This window comes from Enhydra lutris, unplaced genomic scaffold (assembly GCF_002288905.1).
Source record: "Enhydra lutris kenyoni isolate GAN:26980312 unplaced genomic scaffold, ASM228890v2 scaffoldscaffold23, whole genome shotgun sequence".
Classification (NCBI taxonomy): domain Eukaryota; kingdom Metazoa; phylum Chordata; class Mammalia; order Carnivora; family Mustelidae; genus Enhydra; species Enhydra lutris.
The window spans coordinates 8,776,035-8,801,477 of record NW_019154107.1 but is presented as its reverse complement, the minus strand read 5'-3'; positions in this window follow the sequence as shown (position 1 = coordinate 8,801,477).

Below are 25,443 nucleotides of genomic sequence, written 5' to 3'. Positions count from 1 at the left end.
ATATAAATGGAATCACACAGTATGTGCTGTTTCTTGTTGGCTTCTTTCACTCAGCATAATTATTTTTAGATTCAGCCATGTTGTTGCACATATCAATAATTCATTCTTTTTTATTGCTGAGTAATAGTTGTATCAATTCACCACAATTTGGTTATCCATTTGCCTGTTGATGGACATATTTTGGGTTTTTTTTCTTTCAGTTTTTAACTATCATAAATGCAACCACTATTTGTATTCTTGTGCATGTCTTTCTATGGATATATGCATTTATTTCTCTGGCAAGTGTTTGTTTAACTTTTTAAGAAACTACCAAACCATTTTTTATAGTGGTTGTAATCATTTTACTTTCCACGAGTATTGTTTGGAAGTTTTAGTAGCTTCACATCCTTGGTATAATCAGTCTTTGTACTTTCAGCCATTCTAATGGAAAGATAATGGTATCTAATTGTGGTTTTAGTTTTCATTTACCTAATGAGAAATGATGTTAGCATCATGTCCTGTGCTTATTTGTCATCAGTATATCATCTTTAAAGAAGTGTATTTTCAAACAGTTTTGCCCACTTAAAAAATTGCATTGTTCATTTGTAATTGAGCTCTGAGAGCTCCCAAAAGTTCTTTAAAAATGTAAGACTATCTCATGAAGAAATTGAGAATAGCTACCTTAAAAAGCTATAAAGGAACGTTTTCCCCCATCCCATTTATGCCCAAAGAAGTTAGTAACCTATATATTTTGGCTTACAGGGCAATGCTAAGATCAAGACATGAAGGCCAGACCTCTCAGTTCTGAAATCTCTTTATAGTTTTTAGACGACCTTATTGGTTTCCATACTATCTCATATTAGAAGTCACTACATCTATGGAAAATAAGTGATTTTCCAATTTAAAAAAAAACACAAACAATGAATCATGGAACACTACATCAAAAACTAATGATGTACTGTATGGTGACTAATATAACATAATTAAAAATTTTTAATTAAAAAAACAACCTTATATTTATGATAAATTACAAAAATTTTTTTCTTCCCTCTCTTCTTCCTTCTATGTACCGAATTATATGCACACCACAGTTATATCTATATAGTACAAAAATTTCCACTTGTAGAAAATAATACTTTTCTGTAAGCAGAGGACATTCTCTTCTTGTTCTCCTAGCTCATCTATAAGGGCTGGGGTAACTCCATTTTTCTTGAAGAGTTGCTTCACTGTCAGTCTATTCTATAGCATGGCTTTGGAAATCTATTCCATTATCTTGTAATAGCCCATGGAAAGATAATTTGAGACACTTTAAAGAAAATGGAAAGCAGTTTATGCTTTTTTGTATCCCTTATTCATTCCAGTCTGATTTTTTTTTAAACTCAGATTTACTGTTGAAGACTTTTTTTATGCTACAGTGTTAACGATTGTATACTTATTCTGTAATGCCAGGGCAATACAAATGTATTGAAATATTAACTTCAATTTACTTTCATTTCCCTAGTCAAGTTCAGCCAACAAAATATTGAGCCCACTAATAATAACAATTCCCCAAGTCATTTTTGTTTTGGATACTCTTTATATAAGAAATAGGAAAAAATAAAATAACCTAATAATTAAGAAATGTATCACCAGGATTCCTATTGTAAGACCTGGCAGGATTGTTTTGTCCTGTTTTTAAGCCATTGCAGTTTAAGTAGTAAAACCTAATAATCAACATAAAAATGGTTGTTGTAGTTATCTGAGGAAATAGTTATGGCTAATAAGGGACTAACATGAAAAGTATAACCAATGATCAACATAGTGAGCTCTTCAAGTACCTGCTAGTATTAATCCCACAGGTTCTGACAATGAAATTGTTATAATGGTGAATTATATCGTCATTGATATAATGTTAATTGTTAATGAAAATGAAGATTATACAGTAGTTTCAGCAAGGAAACTATTCATATAATAGAAAGATTGACTTTAACCTAGTCAATAAACACCAGGGGTGAGGGTGGGGTGAAGGGATAGAGGCTGGATTATAATAAGTATTTGACTTCTTAGGTCTCTGATCATGTTATGGAATTTGGCTTGTGTAGTCCTCTCTGGATGCAAAAAAAAAAAAAAAACTGATGAGGAATAGGAAATTAACTTTATTTCTATTAAAATTACCACATGAAAATAGTATGCAAATATATACTTTTGAAATTATACATGGTTAGTTAGTTTGGGGAAATGGCTTGATTTTGGAATCATGTCACAATCAGAAGAATAGAATCCCTTCAGGGGTGCCTGGGTGGCTCAGTCCATTGAGCATCTGACTCTTGATTTCAGCTCAGGTTGTGATCTCATGGGTCATGGGACCCAGCCACCCCCACCCGGCCCCATGGGACTGTGTGCTCAGTGAGGAGTTGGCTTCAAGATTCTGTCCCTCTGCCCATCCCCACTCATGTGCACTGTCTCCTTCTCTCCCCCTCTCTCTTTCTCTCTAAAATAAGTCTTTTTTTTTAAAGAAAGAATAGAATCCTTTCAGAAACTTTCATGTGGAGTTATTCTAGGATGTGAAATATAAAATTAAGAAAACATGATATTTTAGTAGATGTCCACAATAGAAAGTGTAAAGCAACTCTCTTAAGGACTTGGGCAAGTATGCTGAATCATCCAATAATTTGTGATTTAATTAATCAACTTAATTTTTGTTAGTGTATTAACATGGATACATGTTCTTCAGGATTAAGGTTCAAATGTAACTTATTTTGAAATAACAAGTTTGATTTATTGTGTATCAAGAGGACACAGAGTTTTGCTTTATTCTTAGTTTTAGGTTCTGGTATAGATTAATATGAACAAATTTTATAGATTGGGTACTCATATTTAGAGTCATACTGAGTGGGACATCTATAAATTATGTGTTCCTAAATACTCTATATTTTACTTGTTTTTGTTTAACTGTATCATTATATAGTTGATGACTGTACAAGATTTTGAATTTTATTTTGAACTGTTGGATACCCCTGGAATAACTCAAATTGAGAATCATAGTATGTTTAATGTACAATTAAGAATTCACTTTTTGCTAGAGTCCTTGATCATATAGAATTAATTGAAGTTGCAGAGTGAGAAAGCAAATTTAAGATTGAAAACCATATATGCTGCTGTTAAGTTATTGTAACACAGTAGATACTGAGTAAATATCCATTGTTTGAGCCAATTGTACAAGGTAACACACTAATCATTGTATCAATTATGCCCATTACATTTTGATAAAAATTATTTTTCACATGATAGAATAATTAAAATAATGTATAGCTACCAAATATATATCCATAGGATGGATAACTTAGTACATAAAATTGAAATTCTAGGGGAACCTGGGTGGCTCAGTTGGTTAAGCAAATGTCTTCAACTCAGGTCGTGATCCTGGAGTCCCAGGATTGAGTCCTGAATCAGGCTCCCTGCTCAGCGGGGAGTCTGCTTCTCCCTTTGACCCTCTCCCTTCTCATGCCCTCTCTCTCTTATTCTCTTTCCCTCAAATAAATAAATAAAATCCTTAAAAAGTGAAAAATAAATAAAATTGAAATTCTATGAACAGTTTATAAACAGTGAAGAATTAGTGTCCTATTTTCACATTAAAATATCCTTCTTAAAAAGCTACTAATCCTTTTATACTTTCTTTATGTAATTGACTGTAAAACAGATTTAAAATGTAAATCTCAACAATTTGACATTCAAGACCACATAAGAACACATGCCATAACCTCAGACTGAAAAGTTCATAAGAATTTTGAAGAGTGAAGTATATCAGCTAAAGTATAACTTGCAGAAGGTATAATGTATTAAATCTGGAAGTTTGCTTGACTAAGCAATCATTTCAAACTGAATAGGGAGTTGGCAATGGGTCAGCTTCTGGCAATTCAACTGAGAATTCAATCCTATTACAAGTTTACTTATGGCTCTCAGCTCTGGGATATATTCAAAAGCACAATTCATAAACTAGAATAACTCCGGGTAAAAATAATCTATATTGTCACTGAGCCTGATCCTGCAAACCACTTTGGAAAACCATTCCTGAAATCTTTGTATGAGCTCAAATGAGGGTATTTACATTATCCTGCCACATGAGAATTTCACTGCTGTTTCTCCAGGATGCTTTTACACATTTCCTATTGCAAGAAATGGGCCTTAGTTAGTATCATGCTTAGAATCATGATTCAATTATAAAATTCAACTTCATATATGTTCTCCTATTTTTTATCCATATCATGACTTATGAATAAAAATTTCTGCGAATTAAAATAAAGGAAAACCTTTGATTTACCACTTAATAATGGAACTTTTGATTATAGCAAGAGGTGGTAGTTCTTCTAAAGATAACAGAAAATATTTAAACAAATATTTATTGAGCAAATACTATGTTCTAGATATTTTCTTAGATACTGATTTTAATACACTTTCAATCAAAATATTTTATTTGAACTACATTAGGTGCCAGACATTCCTGTAGGATCAGAGGTTACAATGGTAAATAAGCATAAGCTCAGTTATTGCTTTAACAGGGAAAATTTCCAGTGGCAGAAGAGAAACAATTTAAAATATCAACATTTGAGAAACATTATAGCAGAGAAGTATGGATGTTCCAGGAGTACCTAAGAGGGACACTTAACTTGGTGGTGGGGGGGGTGATGGCAGGGAAATCTCTTCAGAGGAAAGTGACATTAATACTGAAGCTGACATGTGAATAGAATAGTGTTCAGGAGAGAGAAAAATCATATTTGAAGAGTAAGAAGAGGGATCATGGTGCCTTCAAGTATTTATAAAATTTTTACTCACATATGAAGATGGAATATTGGATTTAAGAAAAGCACAAGAAAACTATATCCTATTTTTATATTTATATATTGTCTGTATGATGTCTGTATACACTATTTCTCTCCTGGTAGAGAATTGCCATAGTTTACTGTATGCTATTTGGTAATACAATAAAAAATATGCTTTTGCATTTGTATTAATAGATGAAATTATTTTCTATTCAGTGATGCAAAAGATAGATATATACACATATACACATGTGTATATGGAAATATTAATCAAGTTAAAATCTCAAGATTGAACAACTAGAATTTTTTACCCCTTTGGCCATATTCTTCTTCAATAAAATGTATGATTTTTCTCTTATGACCAGAATATATGGCTCAAGTGTTTCCCAAAAAAGTTGTAATTAATATCTGCAGATATTTTGGGCCTTTTTTCCTCCCCAGAAATTATTACAAATACTTGAGAAACAGCTTAAAAGAAATCTTATAGTACAGATGTTCTAGAAGTTTATAAAATATGAATCCATCATTTCTTACTTTTAATAAATATCTTGGCTAAGTCTGAAGCAGCAATGTACAAGCAAATGGATTTAACTTCCTTCTTCCCCTCCTTCCCCCCACCAAAGGAATGCTCATCCCTTCTTTATATATGGTAGCATTAAATAAAAAATATTAAAATGTGACCGAGTATTTTTCAGATGATAAAAATTAGATAGATGCATCAAGGCAATGACAGAGTATAGAATAATATAGCTAAACAAGATAGATAACATACTGCCTTTTATTAGTCAATGCATAAACAGGGTTTGCTGATTTCTTTCATGTTGAAAGCTAAAGCTTTTCTCAAACAGAACAGTGTTCTCCTACAGTAGTGGATTGTATATTAATAATTTATGCAAAATCCAAATTATTTCATGCCTTTATCTAGTCAATCATACATGCACTCTTTTTATGGAAACTATTGTATGTGTTTACACTTCATATGATTTTAAAATATATTTTTAATACACCCATCAGAACCTTTTCAGAAGACTACAGTGATTTTATTTTTTTAATCTTTTTATTTTTTATTTATTTTTTATTTTTTATAAACATATAATGTATTTTTATCCCCAGGGGTACAGGTCTGTGAATCGCCAGGTTTACACACTTCACAGCACTCACCATAGCACATACCCTCCCCAATGTCCATAACCCCACCCACCTCTCACAAACCCCCTTCCCCCAGCAACCCTCAGTTTGTTTTGTGAGATTAAGTGAAGACTACCGTGATTTTAATAAAAGAGTATTTGTCCCAGCCTTTGCTTGCTTATTGTAGCTAGAGATGGTTCTCTTACCAGCAGAGTTCTCGCACCATCTTCTCTCAACATGAGGTGGTGATCATTTTTTTTCTTACACGGTAGGGACAAGTATGGTTCCATTGTCCCAGCATGTGAATTGATGGGATAGGATTTTAGTTTTCGGTTGTGATGGTACACATACATGGGATATCTTTTTCATCCTGTTTTATAACTTCAAATTGTCATTCTTGTAATAAATAACATTAAATAAAAATTATTGTATCTTCATTCTTGATTTAAATATAACACATATCAACAGTTGTGAAAATAACCTTAAAAAGCTATTTTAATTCAAAAATTTTGACGGTATTTTTGACCAATAATCAAAAACCATTACTTTTTCCATTCAGATCTCTAGAGCTATGTACTATTTTAAGTCAGTGAATGAAAGGTTCAAATTTCTGAGAGTTAAGATCTCAGTCAAAAAGGTCTTTAAAATTTTTCTAATTAGGTTAAATTTACATGATAATCAAATATTACTGACTCTGGTTCCTAGCCCCTCTTAACTACTGTACTAGTTCAATGATCCAAGCAAAGCTTCAAAACATATATCACCCTGTAACTCCCCTCTCCTACCTCTTACGACAGTTGCTGGGAGGTTTGTCCATGGTCAAGCACTGTGAAAATTAACTCTTCTCTCTCTTGAAGCAGACTATCTTCTTTTCACCCAAAAATGTTTGACAATGATAACATATAATTTTATCTTTCATTTTGGATACTGGTTAGGAAGTTTCCACTATTCACCAAAAAGATATTTCAAGTAGCAAGCCAGAAGAGTTTCTGATGACACACCATTAAATACAAAGAAACAGCCCTTGCTGCTCTTCTTTTCCTTGCTATAACTTTCATAAATTATCCTGTACACTGGTATGGCTTAATCCTGCTCACTAAGTAATAGGCTGACAAATCTTCATATTCACAGAGCCAGTGGAAAAGAAAGGCCCTACTCTATTTCCAAAATCTCAGCTCCATGTCAAAGAAGATAAGATTTTCCTTAACAACTTGGTCAATACCGTTAGTCAACCTCATGGCAGACAATAAGAGTTCATTCATTCATCTATTTATTCACTAGATACTTAACATTTGCATAATATAAAAAGCCCTCAATTTTTTTAAAGATGGAAGTAAAGATTCTGCTGTCTGTGAGCTCTGGGTATGGTATCATTGTAACCTAATTCTTTTATATTTTTTTAGCAGTAGTTTTGGTAATTTTTTTTCTTAAGATTTTATTTATTTATTTGACAGAGAGAGAGAGAGAAAGAGAGAGTACAAGCAAGGGTAGCAGCAGCAGGCAGAGGGAGAGGGAGAAGCAGACCCCCTCGCTGACATGGAGCTTGATCCTAGGACCCTGGGACATGACCCCAAAGGCAGAAACTTAACCAACTGAGCCACCCTCGGGCCCCTCATTGTTACCTAACTCTTAAAAAAAAAAAAAATTATCTTACCCATAATGAGGCTTGTGTTTGCACAGAGATCCGCAAACTTTAGTGTTGGCTATTTTCTTTGATGAATATTTGGATCACAGTTTAGACTTAGTTTAGTTTTATATTCACTTAATATAAAACTAAAATTAACAAAATCTTGCTAATTCTCTGTACTGTAGCAATACAGAGAAGAGAAACTTGTCACAAGATTTCACAAAAGTTCACAAAGTGTAGAAGTATCCAAAATATTATATATATATAAATATATATGATATATAACCAGGGGTACAGGTCTGTGAATCGCCAGGTTTACACACTTCACAGCACTCACCATAGCACATACCCTCCCCAATGTCCATAACCCCACCCACCTCTCACAAACCCCCTTCCCCCAGCAACCCTCAGTTTGTTTTGTGAGATTAAGTGAAGACTACCGTGATTTTAATAAAAGAGTATTTGTCCCAGCCTTTGCTTGCTTATTGTAGCTAGAGATGGTTCTCTTACCAGCAGAGTTCTCGCACCATCTTCTCTCAACATGAGGTGGTGATCATTTTTTTTCTTACACGGTAGGGACAAGTATGGTTCCATTGTCCCAGCATGTGAATTGATGGGATAGGATTTTAGTTTTCGGTTGTGATGGTACACATACATGGGATATCTTTTTCATCCTGTTTTATAACTTCAAATTGTCATTCTTGTAATAAATAACATTAAATAAAAATTATTGTATCTTCATTCTTGATTTAAATATAACACATATCAACAGTTGTGAAAATAACCTTAAAAAGCTATTTTAATTCAAAAATTTTGACGGTATTTTTGACCAATAATCAAAAACCATTACTTTTTCCATTCAGATCTCTAGAGCTATGTACTATTTTAAGTCAGTGAATGAAAGGTTCAAATTTCTGAGAGTTAAGATCTCAGTCAAAAAGGTCTTTAAAATTTTTCTAATTAGGTTAAATTTACATGATAATCAAATATTACTGACTCTGGTTCCTAGCCCCTCTTAACTACTGTACTAGTTCAATGATCCAAGCAAAGCTTCAAAACATATATCACCCTGTAACTCCCCTCTCCTACCTCTTACGACAGTTGCTGGGAGGTTTGTCCATGGTCAAGCACTGTGAAAATTAACTCTTCTCTCTCTTGAAGCAGACTATCTTCTTTTCACCCAAAAATGTTTGACAATGATAACATATAATTTTATCTTTCATTTTGGATACTGGTTAGGAAGTTTCCACTATTCACCAAAAAGATATTTCAAGTAGCAAGCCAGAAGAGTTTCTGATGACACACCATTAAATACAAAGAAACAGCCCTTGCTGCTCTTCTTTTCCTTGCTATAACTTTCATAAATTATCCTGTACACTGGTATGGCTTAATCCTGCTCACTAAGTAATAGGCTGACAAATCTTCATATTCACAGAGCCAGTGGAAAAGAAAGGCCCTACTCTATTTCCAAAATCTCAGCTCCATGTCAAAGAAGATAAGATTTTCCTTAACAACTTGGTCAATACCGTTAGTCAACCTCATGGCAGACAATAAGAGTTCATTCATTCATCTATTTATTCACTAGATACTTAACATTTGCATAATATAAAAAGCCCTCAATTTTTTTAAAGATGGAAGTAAAGATTCTGCTGTCTGTGAGCTCTGGGTATGGTATCATTGTAACCTAATTCTTTTATATTTTTTTAGCAGTAGTTTTGGTAATTTTTTTTCTTAAGATTTTATTTATTTATTTGACAGAGAGAGAGAGAGAAAGAGAGAGTACAAGCAAGGGTAGCAGCAGCAGGCAGAGGGAGAGGGAGAAGCAGACCCCCTCGCTGACATGGAGCTTGATCCTAGGACCCTGGGACATGACCCCAAAGGCAGAAACTTAACCAACTGAGCCACCCTCGGGCCCCTCATTGTTACCTAACTCTTAAAAAAAAAAAAAATTATCTTACCCATAATGAGGCTTGTGTTTGCACAGAGATCCGCAAACTTTAGTGTTGGCTATTTTCTTTGATGAATATTTGGATCACAGTTTAGACTTAGTTTAGTTTTATATTCACTTAATATAAAACTAAAATTAACAAAATCTTGCTAATTCTCTGTACTGTAGCAATACAGAGAAGAGAAACTTGTCACAAGATTTCACAAAAGTTCACAAAGTGTAGAAGTATCCAAAATATTATATATATATAAATATATATGATATATAACATATACATATATAACATATATCATATATATAACATATATATACATATATAACATATATCATATATATAACATATATATACATATATAACATATATCATATATATATACATTTTCGTTCATGTATGTATACGGTGAATTGTCCTACGATAAAAATTTGTTAGCAGTGGGTTAGCAATCCACTGATTTAGCCATTAAATCAAATCGGGGTTTAAGGAAAGGTGTCAGGGACAGAAAAAAATTTGGTTTGAATGCGCAGCATTTATCCAGTTGGAAAATATGGTTGAGGGAATTCTGAATAAGGGTCGTTTTTGTAGAGTGTAAAAAGCCAGAGAACTTCAGTATGTTGGCTAGATAGAAGAGTGTTTTGGTCACATGGTAGAAGATAAGGATGCAAATGTAAGGGGCAGACCATGAGAGACCTTGTGTAACAAAACCAAGAGATTTCTCATGAAGGATTTTGAGAGAGGAAAAGCTGCCTCTTTTTATTATTATGCTGCTGATGATTGGTAAGTGGCAAAACTGGTGACAGGGAAGTTAGGAAAAGCATTACTGTAAGTCTGGGAAATTAAGATGGCTTAAATAAGGCAAAGGGGTATGAAGGTGTGGATAGCTCTGAATTCTGTAAGATTCAGGATATAGTGACGTATATTTGTCTCTCATCTATTTTGTCTCACTTTCCTGCTTGTACTTCTTGGGAGAAACTCCCAAATAAACTACCGACAACCAAGTCCTTGTCTCAGAATCTGATTTGGAGGAAACCCACAGGTGCTATCTTGTCGTTCTTCATATCTCAAACATCCTCTCTGGCCAAGAACCTACTGATGATCTCATTCAATTTCACAGCAAAAAGTAAAGTTACCAGAGTAATATGGCCGGTACTAGACATGTACACCAACTAACCTGATTTTAAACCACACACTCTGTCTTTTTTCCATTACACGGGATGGCATCTCTCTTCTGTCTGGTGCCAGCTCTCCATTTAACCACTGAAACTCATTTTCCATCGTCCGTTTAAAGACTTTGCTCTTGTAATTCCTTCTTATTCTTTATGGACCATTATTTACAATTATCTATATTCTTTACTATTAAAGCATCTGCGATAGTTTTCATCTAGTGGGGAAAAAGAAAACCTTCCTGGACTTTGCATCCTCCTCAACTGTGTACATTTCCTCTGTCCCCCTTTAAAGAAAACATCTCCAAACAGTTATCTGTGCTTGCCCCTCTTTATTTTCTCACTTCCATTTATTCTAGAAGACACTCCTATCAGATATGGATTCCCACTGTGCTACTGAGATCACTTTAAATTACCCAATGACTTACACATTACCAAAGTCAAAGCAGAATTTTAAGTCCTCATCCCTTCCAAACCTTTAATAGCTTCTGACATTTAATCATTTTCTTCATAGCACTTCGTAAAACTTGACATTTTGTTGGTATATATTTATTTGATTTCTGTTCTCCCACAGAGGATAGGCTCCACGAGGGCAAGAACTATGTACTTTTTTAGTTTACTATTTAATCCCTAGTGCTTAGGACAGAGCCTGGTAATGTTCCTGAATAAATTGCTAAACAGATGGTACAGAAAGCTACAAGAATGCTAACTTTGGTTACTTGGTGATGAAGAAAAAGCCACCTTGTCATTTGAGATATTAAAAGCAGATGTAGGAAAGTGCTGCTTCCCTAATCTCTAAGCAAACTGAATTTTCTTAAATATTCAACAAAACATCAGATATTTTTAATAATTGGAAATTCTAAAAGGAAAAGCCATTTTAAGGAATTTCAACTAAAGACTTGGTGGTCCTCATGTGGGAGACATTAATGTGACTGCTAATGGATTTTAACAGAAAATTCAAACATGATAAAGGAGAGCATATTACTCAAGTCATTATCATCATTGCCATCATTTTAAGTTGATGAGGCTAGAAGGAATAACCTGAAGCAAAGGCCAGTATAGAAAGCCCAATCACAAGAGGCCAATTAGAAGTATTTCTACAAAAGAAATGAAGCAAATCATATGTTTATTTTAAACTGTATTTAGATTTACTGTTTGAATTGTTTTAGTGGCTGATTTTTATAAGATTCAAGGAGTAGCAGCATAGATTCATTTGCCTGTCTTCCAAAATATCTCTTCAGCAAGTATGCATTTTTAAAAACTTAGCAAAAAGAATGAAATGTTAACTTATATGGAATGTTCATAATTTGAAGTCAACCAGCATTTGGAAGTCTGCCAACTTTTCTAGCTATGATTTGAAGAGAACCAAAAAGCAAGAAAGCCATGCATTTCATATCAAGCCTTGACAAAATTTGTCTCATAATTTTCATTTTTCTCAATCAGCTGCTAAAGGCGCTCATTTTCATCTTCTTGATTAGATGCTGTTGTGACTGATTACTGGCTTTAATAGTTCTTTTTAATGGAACATTGTCATTTGCTTTTCTATGATTACCTTAAAATACCACATATCACCCATTAGGGTTTTTTTTTTCTATTTCTTTTTCCAAATTGTAAGTTCCCTTATTTATTTCTAGTTTCTTCTCTATATATTCCAGTTCCTCCCTCCAAGCCCCTCATTTCTGCCAAACCATTTAGGTTGCCCAAAGTCATCTCATATTCAGCATTCCCTTATCATTTACTTAAGCTTATGTTAAATCCAGCTTGGTCCATGAAACCTTCCACTAACTTATAGGAAGCAACAATAAGATACCTATCTTTCTTTAAGCAATTCATAAGCTTTACTACTATTTTTTGTTGTTGTTGTTTTGTTTTGTTTTAATTTTTAAATTTTTTTACTTTTTTAAAAAAAGTTCATTGTGTTATGTTAGTCACACAAGTATTTAATGTCTATTTGCTTTAAAGGTAGTAAAAGAGCAAAATTATGTTAATTCCCCTAGATGCCGAGATTTTTTTTTTCTATTCTAGTAATAATAATAACTCACAGTATTTATGCTATTAGTAGGATCTAGAGTTATGGTAAGTAGATAGGATTGGTATCATTTCCTTTTTTAGGACAAGAAAATGCAGGGTTGTTTTTTTTAAAGATTTTATTTATTTATTTGACAGAGAGAGAGAGAGAGAGAGATCACAAGTAGGCAGAGCAGCAGGCAGAGAAGGGGGTGGGCAGGCTTACTGCTGAGCAGAGAGCCGAATGTGGGACTTGATCCCAGGACCCTGAGATCATGACCTGAGCTGAAGCCAGAGGCTTAACCCACTGAGCCACCCAGGGGCCCTGAAAATACAGGTCTTAAGGATTATAGAACAAAGTCCCTTTACTTACTGATATTACAGTCTTCCCACCAGACAATATTAATACTTGAATTAACTATAAATAATAGCTTTCTTGGAATTATTGAATTTATTATTTGATATTTCCCAAGAAAATGCAGTATACATGATACTAGAAAGCTTTTTATGTCATATACTGTTTTTTTATTGTTAAAAATTATTTCTTTATTTCTTAAAAAAATTCTCAACTAAATAATGTTAAACATTCATATATTGATGACATTTGCTTTCTAATTATAAAAATTACATTCTGAATAAATTTGAGCCTTATTTGGAATTTCATATTCCATGGCTTTGCAGTCTCCAGTTAAAATTCAAATAGCTAATAACTGTGCCTCATTTCTAAATTGAACTCTTTCGGTGATATTTATATAGCAAATATCATTTTATAAGAATGCAAACTTAAAGCACATTTAGCTGTTATAATGAAAACCTCTACATGGTCTGTAATATGATATGAATACATTTTTTATAATGACTTATAGGGTTTAAGACTCATTTAGAGATTGTCTTGCTCCCCACTGTCATATCGGATTCTCATTGCAATGCTTATGGGTAGGTAAGCAAATATTATCAAAGTTTTAAATGTGAACTGACTGAAGTTCTGAAAGGTTAGGTATGTTGCCTAAGGTTATAGAACAGGCACAGAAATACGAAAAATGAAAACTAAATTTCTGACCCATAGGCCCAAAGCTCTTTCTATCACAGAACTAACTTCAAAGTGCTGGAAGGGATTTCCACGTTACTTAATTCCATATCTATAGCCCTATAGATGAGTAATGTAGACCCAAATGAGATAGATATCTTGCCCTTTCCCTCTGTAAGCCTCTCCATATATTAAAATAAATCATTTGGAAGCTTATTTTCCCCCTCTGGATATTATTTCTTAATGTTCACACTTTTTTTTAAACTTATTTTTTCATATTTGGGGACTCGATAATGTTAAATCTTCTTATTTTCTTTCTTCTTCCCCTTCCAGTTTTTCCTATTAGTCATCATCACAGTTTTCCTCACATTCCTCTTCTTCTACTATACATCCTAATATGACTTTTAATTGAGATCTACTTAATTTATGGATGCTATCTGAAATATAAATTGTGCATCTGTTTCTTTTATTAAATCTGTTAAGCCCGGGGCGCCTGGGTGGCTCAGTGGGTTAGGCCGCTGCCTTTGGCTCAGGTCATGATCTCAGGGTCCTGGGATCGAGTCCCGCATCGGGCTCTCTGCTCAGCAGGGAGCCTGCTTCCCTCTCTCTCTCTCTCTGCCTGCCTCTCTGTCTACTTGTGATCTCCCTTTGTCAAATAAATAAATCAAATCTTTAAAAAAAAAAAATCTGTTAAGCCTGAATTGTTTCTTAAGTTTCTTAAACTAGTTTTAATTTGGTTAGGAGAAAAAAAACAGCATTTTTTTAAATTTTTTTATTTTTTTAAAATTTATTTATTTGACAGACAGAGATCACAAGTAGGCAGAGAGGCAGGCAGAGAGAGAGGAGGAAGCAGGCTCCCCGCTGAGCAGAGAGCCCAATGCGGGGCTCGATCCCAGGATCCTGGGATCATGACCTGAGCCAAAGGCAGAGGCTTTAACCCACTGAGCCACCCAGGCACCCCCAAAACAGTATTTTTTTAAAAGAAAAATGATAGCTGCGACATTTTGCTTTAATAAATCAAAGTTTTCATTAAAGCTTAGCAAGCATACAAGGAAGTACACAAGTCATAAGTTACAGATTGATTAATTTTCACAAATAACACCCATGTGACTAGCATGCAGAGGAAGAAATTTAACATCATTAGAAATGATGAGATTTTGATTGGGATTATATTGGATTTGTGACTCAGTGTCATATTTCTCAACAGTTTCCCACACTTTACAGTGTATAGATCTTGCACATCTTTCATTAAACTTACACTTTGGAGTTTCGTGTTATTTGGCACCATTTTGTTTTGTTTGCTTTTTTGTTTTTGTTTTTTTAATTTAAGTAGTCTCTACATCCAATGTGGGGTTCAAACCCATGACCCCAAAATCAAGAGTCACATGCTTTTCTGACTAAGGCAGCCAGGAGCCCCTTTGATGACATTTTAAATGGTATTTTTTATAGTAATATCGTTTTTTAATTACTTGTTTGTGGCATCTAGGATTACACCTGAGTTTTTTCTTGAGGTTGTACCAACTAATCTTGCTAAACTGACTAATTTATTCTAGCACAATAGCTATAGATCACTTTTAAATCAGATAACCACATAAGCATGCAACCTCTGAATATGGCGATTGCATTCCTTCCTTTCCAATCCTTATGCCTTTGTTTTTACCTTTTTCATGCATTATTGTCCTGGCTAGGGCCTCCCTAAAATGTTAAGTAAAACTGGTGATAATAAGCAGACTTGTTCCTCATCTCGAGAGGGTAAGTTTCAATATTTCATCAGTAGTTATCACATTTGCTTCAGTTTTCTGAGGGTTGTTTGTTTTTTATCGTATGTGGTAAATTTTGTTCAATGGCATTTCTGCGCAGTTTGGGATAATCCTGGGATTTTATTCCTTTGTTCTGTTAACTTTGATTTCCAAATGATACAAACTATGGCTTTATTCTTGGATTAAACATTATTTGTTCATGTGTATTACAGCTGATACGTCTTAGACTCAGTTTATTAAGCATCCTATTTCTTTTGCATTTGGCCATGATAGAGAAACCTTTGATTTTATTCTCTTATAAAATCCTTGTCATCTTGGTGTAACATTTCAAATGGGTCAAATTTAACCTTACTGAAAGTGTTTTTTACTACTTTTATTTTCTGGAAGAGGTAATGCAAGATCGGTGTTATTTCTTTCTCATTTATATGGAAAAGTTCACAACTTCAGGGACCAGAACCAGGGTATGGAGTTCATTTACAGGAAAATTTCTCTTTACAGACTCAATTTATTTAATAAATATATAATTAATAAGATTTCCTTTCTTTTCTTTTTTTAAGCGTGTTTTCCTTGGAATTTTATCATTTCATGTCGTCAAATTTATTGGCAAGATGACTGCCCTTATATTCTAAATACAGAGTATGTGTGCCTTCTCTTTTTCTTATATCAGTCTTACTAGTTGTTTATCAATTTCATTAACCTTTTTTTTTTTTTTTTAAATTTTATTTATTTATTTGACAGACAGAGATCACAAGCAGGCAGAGAGGCAGGCAGAGAGAGAGGAGGAAGCAGGCTCCCTGCTGAGCAGAGAGCCCGATGCGGGGCTCGATCCCAGGACCCTGAGATCATGACCTGAGCCGAAGGCAGCGGCTTAACCCACTGAGCCACCCAGGCGCCCCTTCATTAACCTTTACAAAAAAAAACTTTTGATTTTGTTGATATTCTCTTTGTAATTTTTAAAATCCATTAAATTTTGTTTTTAATTTTATTGTTTTCCTCTATTACTTCACTTTACATTACCATTTTTCTTCTAAAGTCTTGTGAGGAATAACCAGACCCTGAATTTTCCAGCATGTTCTCTTTTCCATTTAATATAAGAAATTTTCTTTAGACACTTGTCTTGGTCCATCCTATACATGAGAAAATATTTATTGAGGTATAATTAATATACAGTAGGACATACAACTTTAAAGTGTACATTGTCATCTGATTTGTATATATGCATATATCATGAAACAAGATAATAATCCTATCTGTTACCTGCCAAAATTTCCATATGGAGCTGCATAATCACCTCTCCTGACTCTCCCGATGGCCCCCTGTCTAGGCAATAAATACTTTTATACAAATATGTGTATAGATATATGCTCTAATTGCATCCTAAATAAGATAAAGTAAATAAATTTCTCCAAATAATTGAATCATTTAATGCTCTCCCAGTAGTGTATGAAAGTCACAATAGCTCTACATCCTTGCCAGCCCTTGGAATGGTTAGTATTTTTATTTGTAGTCTTTCTAGTAAATGTACAGTGATATCTCACTGTCACTCTAAATTGTATGGGTGTAACCAAGTCATTGATCTTTCTGTCCCAGGTGTCCTCAGTAAAGGGAGAAAGTGTAATATAGGCTGATCTTAATCCTTTTTTTCCCATTCATTTTTGCATGTATAAGTTATTTTTTATTGCAAACTAGGTTTTCTGTATGAAATACTGTGGAGATAATTGGAGGCCAGGGAGCATTTTATTTTGCTTTTGAGGAGCAGTTCGTGTAGGTGTAATTCATTTCCTAACAATGAAAGATCGAGTCCTTTTGAAGCTGCGCGTCAGGTTTTGTGAGTTTTGTATTTCTGGTTCGTGTTACATTTAGGGCATATCTTCTCAGAGATGTCAAATGATTTGTTGGATTGTTTTCCAGAGCCTTTCCTCCCTCATGTGTTATCAGGTCCAATCTATATTCCCTGGGCTGGTGAGATTGCTGGAAACCTTGATCAGCTGCAGAGCTTTTCAGCTACAACTTTCTGCTTTGCATTTTGCATCCTCAATGATCTCTTTTGAATTAGTAAGGGACTTAAGTGGGGGAAGTGGTACCAAAGTTGGGTCTCACCATTTGATCTTCTCCTTCTCAGAAATCCTGTCTCTTCTTGGCATTTTGGAGCCTTTGAATAATATCTTTAAGATCTTCTAGCTCTTCTAGTTTTCTTCAGCATGGTCGCTGGGGTGAAATGGCTGTTCTGCCAGTACTGGAAGCAGACATTGCTACAAATACTATTTTTTAAAATACGTATTAATTTGTAGTAGCTTTGCTTTCTAAAGCCAAGTAATCCAAGCTAGATATTAAGGTGAACAAATTCCTTCAAGGCAAATGTTCTTCTTGAGGACTCAGTCCTTTTTGTTATTAATTGTTTAATTTCCCTCTATCTAAATTTTTTGCTGAATCCATAAATGTTTTCTCAGTTCACAACATGTGCCAAGTATGATTGATCTGTTGGAGGAACATTATTGGGTTACTCCCTAATGACTGGAAACAGTCAAGTAGATGAGGAGGTATATTAGAGAAGATAAGGGCTAAGAGAACAAGTATGTACCTGCTTTACACTTGCATAAATTAATGACACCTTATCATATATTAAATCTCTAAATATGTATTAAGGATTTCAACAGTTTTACCAAACAAATTACAATCTCTGACCAAGTCACTCAGCCTATCTATTCATCTACCTGATAAAAACTACACAAATGTCCATCATCTGAAAGTAAATGAACCAGAAGTACACATGTCAACATGGATGAATCTCAGAAACATAATACTGAGCCAAAATAAACAAAGTCAGTGGCATAATATATACTTATTTATATATTCAAGATGCTTGACTGATCAAAGCCAATGAGGTAAATCAGACCACTTATAAACTTGAAATGCTGGAAGAGAGAGAAAAGAGAGAGAGATTGAAGAACTAACAAACGACAATTGTCTGTCAGAAATTTTACAAACTGAAGATCCATAGAATTCAGCTCTTTCCCCTCAAGGAATCTATAGCTTCAGCTTACTTAGAGGCAGAACCTTACTTACTTAGAGGCAGAACAATGAACAGAGCTTCCAATAAACTCACCACACCACAGGGTAAACAAAATTTCAGAATTTGCTAATCAGCGTCTATGTGTGGTGGATCACAGAACAGAAAGATGTAAATTCTCCTGGGTTTGGACGGGATACCGAAGACTACAGCTTGAGAGCAACAGTGAATCTAAAATTGACCAACTCTTACCAGGCTCAACTTTGAGTCATTTGAATCTCTGGATTAATTAGGTCTGAAAGTGATAGTGCTGGTAGTTGCTCAGATGGAGTGAAATTATATTTGAATCATCTCTAAGATTTTCATACATAGTTCTGGCATACAGTTAAAAATGATGAAGATAAGTAAGAGAAAGGAACATGTGGCCAAAAGGCAATTGAAACAATAGGTAACAGAAATAGAAACAAAGGTTACCCATGTAAAAGATCCGTCAGATATGCATTAAGATGCCTAACATGTTCAAACAAATAGTTGAAAAACTTAAGAATTTTAGCAGAGAAGTGAAAAATTATTAAAAAAAAATAGGATCTTGTTTTATGTACTTTGAAATAAAATGTCCATATATATATCTCCAGTTACACTGTTTCTTCAAGTCAGCTTTGTTGGCATTAATGTACTAAATCAAGCTTTCTTATGCTTAATTTTACATGACATATTCATATTATTACTTTCATGCTGTGTGTTTCAATTCAAATTTACTTCACATGTAAACACATAATTGGGACTTGCTTTTTTTCTAGTTGGAAAAACTTCATTTTAATTGGAATGAATAGGTCTTCTTAAATTTAATATTATTATTATTAATACAGTTTGCATTAAAGCTGACCAACTTGCCCTTCATATTCTATTTTGCCCTTTATTTCTCTGTTCCTCTCTCTGTGCCAACTTTTCTGTTTATTGGGTTTTTAAAATTTTCAATTTAAATTCCTCTTGTAATTTTTACCTGTGGCAGTTTAAATACATGTTCGCACATTCTTTAACACCTTTTCCCTCAAGAGATGGGTTTTATGGCTCCTTCCAGGATTCTGGACCAAGCTTAGCAAAGCTTTGTAACTAATACAACACAGCCCTTGTAATGCTGCATAAATTCCTAGGCTGAAATTGCAGCCAACTGACATTACCAATTGCCACCAGCAGAGGGAGACATCTTGGCCCTCCACGGGGTTCTCTTCACGCATTTCCGTGGTACTCTCTTTCCGTTAAGTGCCCTTTCCTGTCCACCAGTAGAACTTCCGGTAGCAACGTAAATTACAGGTTGTCCACCAACAAATTCTAATAGGTCTGTTTATGTGATTGTGTCTTAATTTATTCTCGTGTCTTAATTCACTCTGTTTTCTGAGATAATTTTGCTAGATACAGAATGTTACTGACAATTTCTTTGTTTGTTTAGAAATTGGAAAAATTCGGCTCCCTTATCTCCGGTTCTCTATGAATTCTTTAGAGAAGGCAGCCATCTTTTAAATCATGGTTCCTGTGGAGGTAACGTATCTTTTCAGAGGTCTTGACTTTGTACAGTTTATTAATATTCCTTATAGTTCATATAAGTGCCTAATATATCGTTTGCTACTAAAATATTTTAGTACTTAAATTTTCATTTTTGTCAATCCAAAATTTTTCATTTGTATAAATAAAAGGGTAATTTATTGGATTGACAATAGCAAAAAAAAATAAAGTGGAAGCAAAAAAGAAAAAACCTCGTATGAAATATAGCAAAAGCCAAAACATCTTTTTATTATTAAAATACATACAAATACCTGCATAGATTATATACAGATTAAAACAATTTAAGCACTTTCATAAGCAAACTATCAAAATGGTTTGTTGCTCTAATTGTTCTGATACTAATACTGAACTGAATGAGAAACTGTAAGATAAGACCCCTAATAAAAAATGAGGAAGTGACACATTATTACCTAGAGCAAGATATTTATATTTACTATAGTTATGTATTGAATAATAAAATCCTGTTTTGGAAAACATACTGTGTTGGTGAAATGATTTATATAAATAAAGGACATACCAGAACCAATTCAGTAATGGAATATATAGAATGTGAGTGAAAGTAACACATATATGCATGTACTTAATGTGTAATAATTTTTGTGTTCAAATAGTTATGAAAGTATATATCCTAAGAAACTGTGTTAATAAAATGCATATGTGATATGTACAAAAATAAGCCTTACTTGGCAATTAGTATGCAATAAGCTTAATACTTAGTGGAAATTAAGTACCAAGATACAAACTTTTCTATACATTGATACCAGAGTTTGGAGGGATTATAAAATAGTACTTAGTTTTTGGAAATTAATTTGCTATTTTTTACTGCTATTTTAAATTTGCCTTCCCTTTTCTACAGTAATTGCCTTTCTGTGACAGAACTTGTCAAGCATATGTAAAAATATAGATATAAAAAGGCAAAACAGCTATTTTCAATAGACTATTTGTGTTCATACTATAAGTGCTCTGCAGATTTTACATCCAATCAGACAGATTGTAAATAATTGCATAAGATATTTCCAGTTCTTATTTTTAATAAAAAAGCAAACAAATTATAATTTATTTCACGTGTTCACAAGTATTATGTAAACGTATAGTTGTATGCATATTTGTTAAATTACACTCTTCACTGCTTATCATAGTTACTTCTGTGAAAAGATATTTATCTGCATTTTTTGGAACTTTTACACTGAATGCACACATTATGTGTAATCAATAGAATAAAATAAATTGTCAAATGATAGCATATTACTAATGATTCTTTTGAACCATCTACTTTTTAAATTTTTAATAGTAGTACGATATTAATTTATGCTTAGAGCTAGAATTAGAACAGAGCTACTAGATAAGAAAGAAAAAATAAGAAGAAATATAGAAAATTTACATGGAGAAATAATTTAACTTAGTTGTGAACCGTTTATATGAAGGTGACCTGTGATTAGTCATTAAAATCATTAAACGGGGAGCCATAAGTGAAATTGTCATGAAGAATGTTCTTTTTACTATCCTATTAGGATTAAATGTCAAGTACAATGTAGAGTTTATTTAATATTCAGGGGACTGTGTTGCCATGATATCAGAAAAAGTGACAATAATAACTAGGGTTAAAATCCTCTCCATTTTTATATAATCAGTGTATGGAAAAAGACAACACTATAATCTTGCTGTATAGAGTTTTCACATTAATATGATGTGTACAAAATGTTTAGTGAGAATTGCTGTTCTCAGAAAAATGTTTAGATTTAACTGTCTAGGATCCAGCAATATTGCTAAATGCAGTTATTAATTCTAATTTATTACATATAGATTGCTTTTAGGCATTCTGGAAACATAAACATACATAAACATAAACATACAGTCTGTGAATAAGGACAGGTTCATTTATTTCTTTCCAATCATTTATAGATTTTTAAACTTTTCGCTGCATTATTGGCTCTTGACTTCCATACAGAGTTGAATAGTACTGGTAATAGTACTGATCACAGGTTGTTTTTCAGTACTGCATCATTAATAATGGTATCTGCTATAGTTTCCTGAGATTTTTGAAAACTGGTTAACTGGAAGGAAAATTTACCAAATGGTTTCTCTGTATCTGTTGTGATAGTGCCATGGTTTTGTCTGTGTTAAAGATATTTGATTTTAAAATGTTAGGCCAGTAAGAATTTATTCTTGGATTAAACTCAATTTGTTCATGGGGTTTTATAATTGAAGGGTGATTCAATTCCATTTTTCAAAAGCAAGGGTTTTTTCCCTTAATTTGTTATGTGTGCATAACAACCACTGATTTTTATTTATTTATTTATTTAATTTATTTAATTAATTAATTTATTTTTTTTGATGAGCAGGGAGAGAGGCAGAGAGAGGGGTAGAGGGAGAAGCAGGCTCCTTGCTCAGCTAGGAGCCCTGCCTGGGGCTCTATCACAAGGTCCTGGAATGGTGACCTGAGCTGAAGGCAGACACTTAACTGACTGAGCCACCCAGGTGCCCAACCTCTGATATTTTCCTTTCTTATGATATCCTTATCAGTTTATTGTAAAATTTATAGGGATCCCATTCAACATTTTGTTGTGTTTTCACTATTTCTGTTCCAAGGAAGAGGTTGCAAAAGATTGTGCAAATAACATATTTGTTATTTGTTTATGAATTTTATGGAAAAGTTCACAAAATTCATCATCAAACCATAGAAATCACTTGTAGGAAGGATTTAAATTATAGATACAGTTAATTAAAACATATGGGATTTTCTAAATTTCTTGTTTTGTGAATCTGTGTTTTTCTGGAATTTTGTCATGTTGTATAACTTAAAGTATTATGTAAGGATCTCAAGCATGAAGCATGTATGGTGATGATCTACTCTATATTCCTGGTATTGAGAGAGAGAGAGAAAGAGAGAGAGAGAGAGAGTGTGTGTGTGTGTGTGTGTGTGTGTGTGTGTATGTGTGTGTGATCAGTTTTGCCAGGATTTATTATCTTTGAAACCCTTTCCTCAAAATTAACAACTTTGAATTTAGGTCCCAGGTTTTGTGAGTAGTTTTCTTTTTTAGGTACATATTGATATTTAGAGCCTAGACCCTTGTGGAGGTTAAATTAACACCGGGTTGTTTTCCAGATCTGTGTGCCACAGCGGGCCTTGAACCCAATATGATCCCGGGGTTGGTGAGATTACAGGAAGCACTGATCAGCTGCTTACCTTGTTGGCTTTAATTGTTCTCTTAGCATCATGTGTTCTCAATCACCTCCTTTAAATCAGCAAAAAGGCTTCTGGGTGAAAGGGGTGACAGAGGCGTGCCTGGGTGGCTCAGCTGGTTGTCTGCCTTAGACTCAGATCATGATACGGGGGTCCTGAGATCAGCCCCCATCAACCTGCGTAGGGGTCCCTGCTCAGCCGGGACCCTGCTTCTCCCTTGCCCGCCCCCACTCTCTTTTGTGCTCTCTCTCAAGTAAGTAAATAAAAATCTTTGAAAAGGCGTGGGGGCAGGTAGCAGATTAGTGTTTTATCACCTGGGCTTCTCCTCTGGGTCCATTTTTTTCAAATGCTTGCTTCTTTGGGTTTGTGGTGGCTTTGAAAAAAAATGTTTACTATCTTCTAGCTTTATTAGTTTTTCTCAGCCGGATGGCTGGACAGAAATGGTTAGTCTACCATTACTGGAAGAAGACAGCTCTGCAGGTACTATTTTTTGAAATATATTTTAGTTTTAGTTATTCTTCCTCCTATAGCTAATTACCCAGTTTTTGACCAAAATGTTTCTTTAGTTTCCTACCTGTACCAGGTTCCTGTAAGTATTTGCACATACATTACTGAAGTATAATCTAATGGAAAACAGTATGGAGAATATTATAGAAGATAAGTTTAGTGCTAAATTTTTTACATGTAATAATAGCCAGAATGTTACCTATACCTGGTTTCTATTATATTTACTGGTTACTGAAAGGACTGGCATAGGAATCTTTAAATTATCTCGATCTTAGAGTTAGGATAATACCCATTTATGTATATATAACATCACAAGAGTATGAATCCATTTATTCTCCCTTTATGCCCTTTTGTCACATGTTTTGTTTAAATATTCTAATTTAAAAGTTAAATTGACTATATGTAATTTAGTTTTGCCCTTTAATTCTCTTTAAGTATATTATATTCAGCTAAAAGCATAAAAGCTAAAATCTTAAGCTTACCGTTTAATTTTGTAAATTACGTCTTTTACATCAGAAATACTATTGTCATTTTTACTTCAAGGAATCAGCTTTTTAAAAGGAAGTAGTAGAAAGAAGTAGTCTTTTCTATTTATCCACGTAGTTCTTCTATCCACTGTTCTTCTCTCCTTTGTGTAGTTTCCATCAGGTATTTTTTTTCCATTTGGCCTGAAGAGCTTTCTATACCATTATGTGTTATTTTTTTGGACAGGGACAAATTGTCTTGAGCCTGTTTATGTGTCTTTGTCTTATTTCACTCTCATTTTGGAAGGATAGTTTGGTGGATAAAGAATTTTGGGTTGATAGTTTGTTTTTTTTTCTTTAAGCATTGGAAACATGCTGCTCCATTTTCACCATTTCTCCAAGGATTCTCTGGAGAACACAGCCATCATTTAAATCCTCGTTCTTGGTAGGTAAGGTGATTTATTTTTCAGTTTTTGCTGGTATACATTCATATACTTCAGCAGTACCTGTATATTTTGGTTAGATGTCTAATATATATTTTACTAATAAAATATTTTAAAAATTCAATAACTATTTTATCCATCCAAATTTTGCCATCCAAGTAAATAGTGATAGCTTATTAGATTGACACTAGCAATAAAACAAAAAAAGAAAAAGCTTATATGAAAAAATAGTTTTCAAAAGCCAAATATCCCATTTTTATTTCTCATTAAGGTACATAAAAATAGTTTCATATATTATATGTAAATTAAAATGAGTTCTGCAAATACCCATGTGAAATATTAAAAACCATCATTTTCATTTCTAATTTGATGCTAATATTAACATGTATGAGAAATTGTATGAGAGCAAATTAAACTCTAGATAAATAATAATGGAATAATATATACTACTTAAGGCAAAATATTTTGTACTTATAGTAACTGTATAATATACAATAATATTCAGTTTTGCAGACATAGTCTTTATCTGAAATTATTTATATAAATACATATCAGAATAAATTCTTAACAGTCAATATATATATAATGAAAGTGAGAAGGAAATCTGTGTATATATATGATTAATATAGGATAATTTTTGTATGTCAAGTGTTTACGAGATGATTGACTATTTAATGAATGGATTAATAAAATAATCAAGCAATTCTGGAAATAAATGAAGACCATCCAAAGGAGGACAAGAAAATGCTACTTATTCAGACCTTGCTATAGCAAGGGAGTCAGCAAGCATCACTTCTATTTGGCAGAGACTCAAAGGCAGGCAGTGGAGTGTGAAA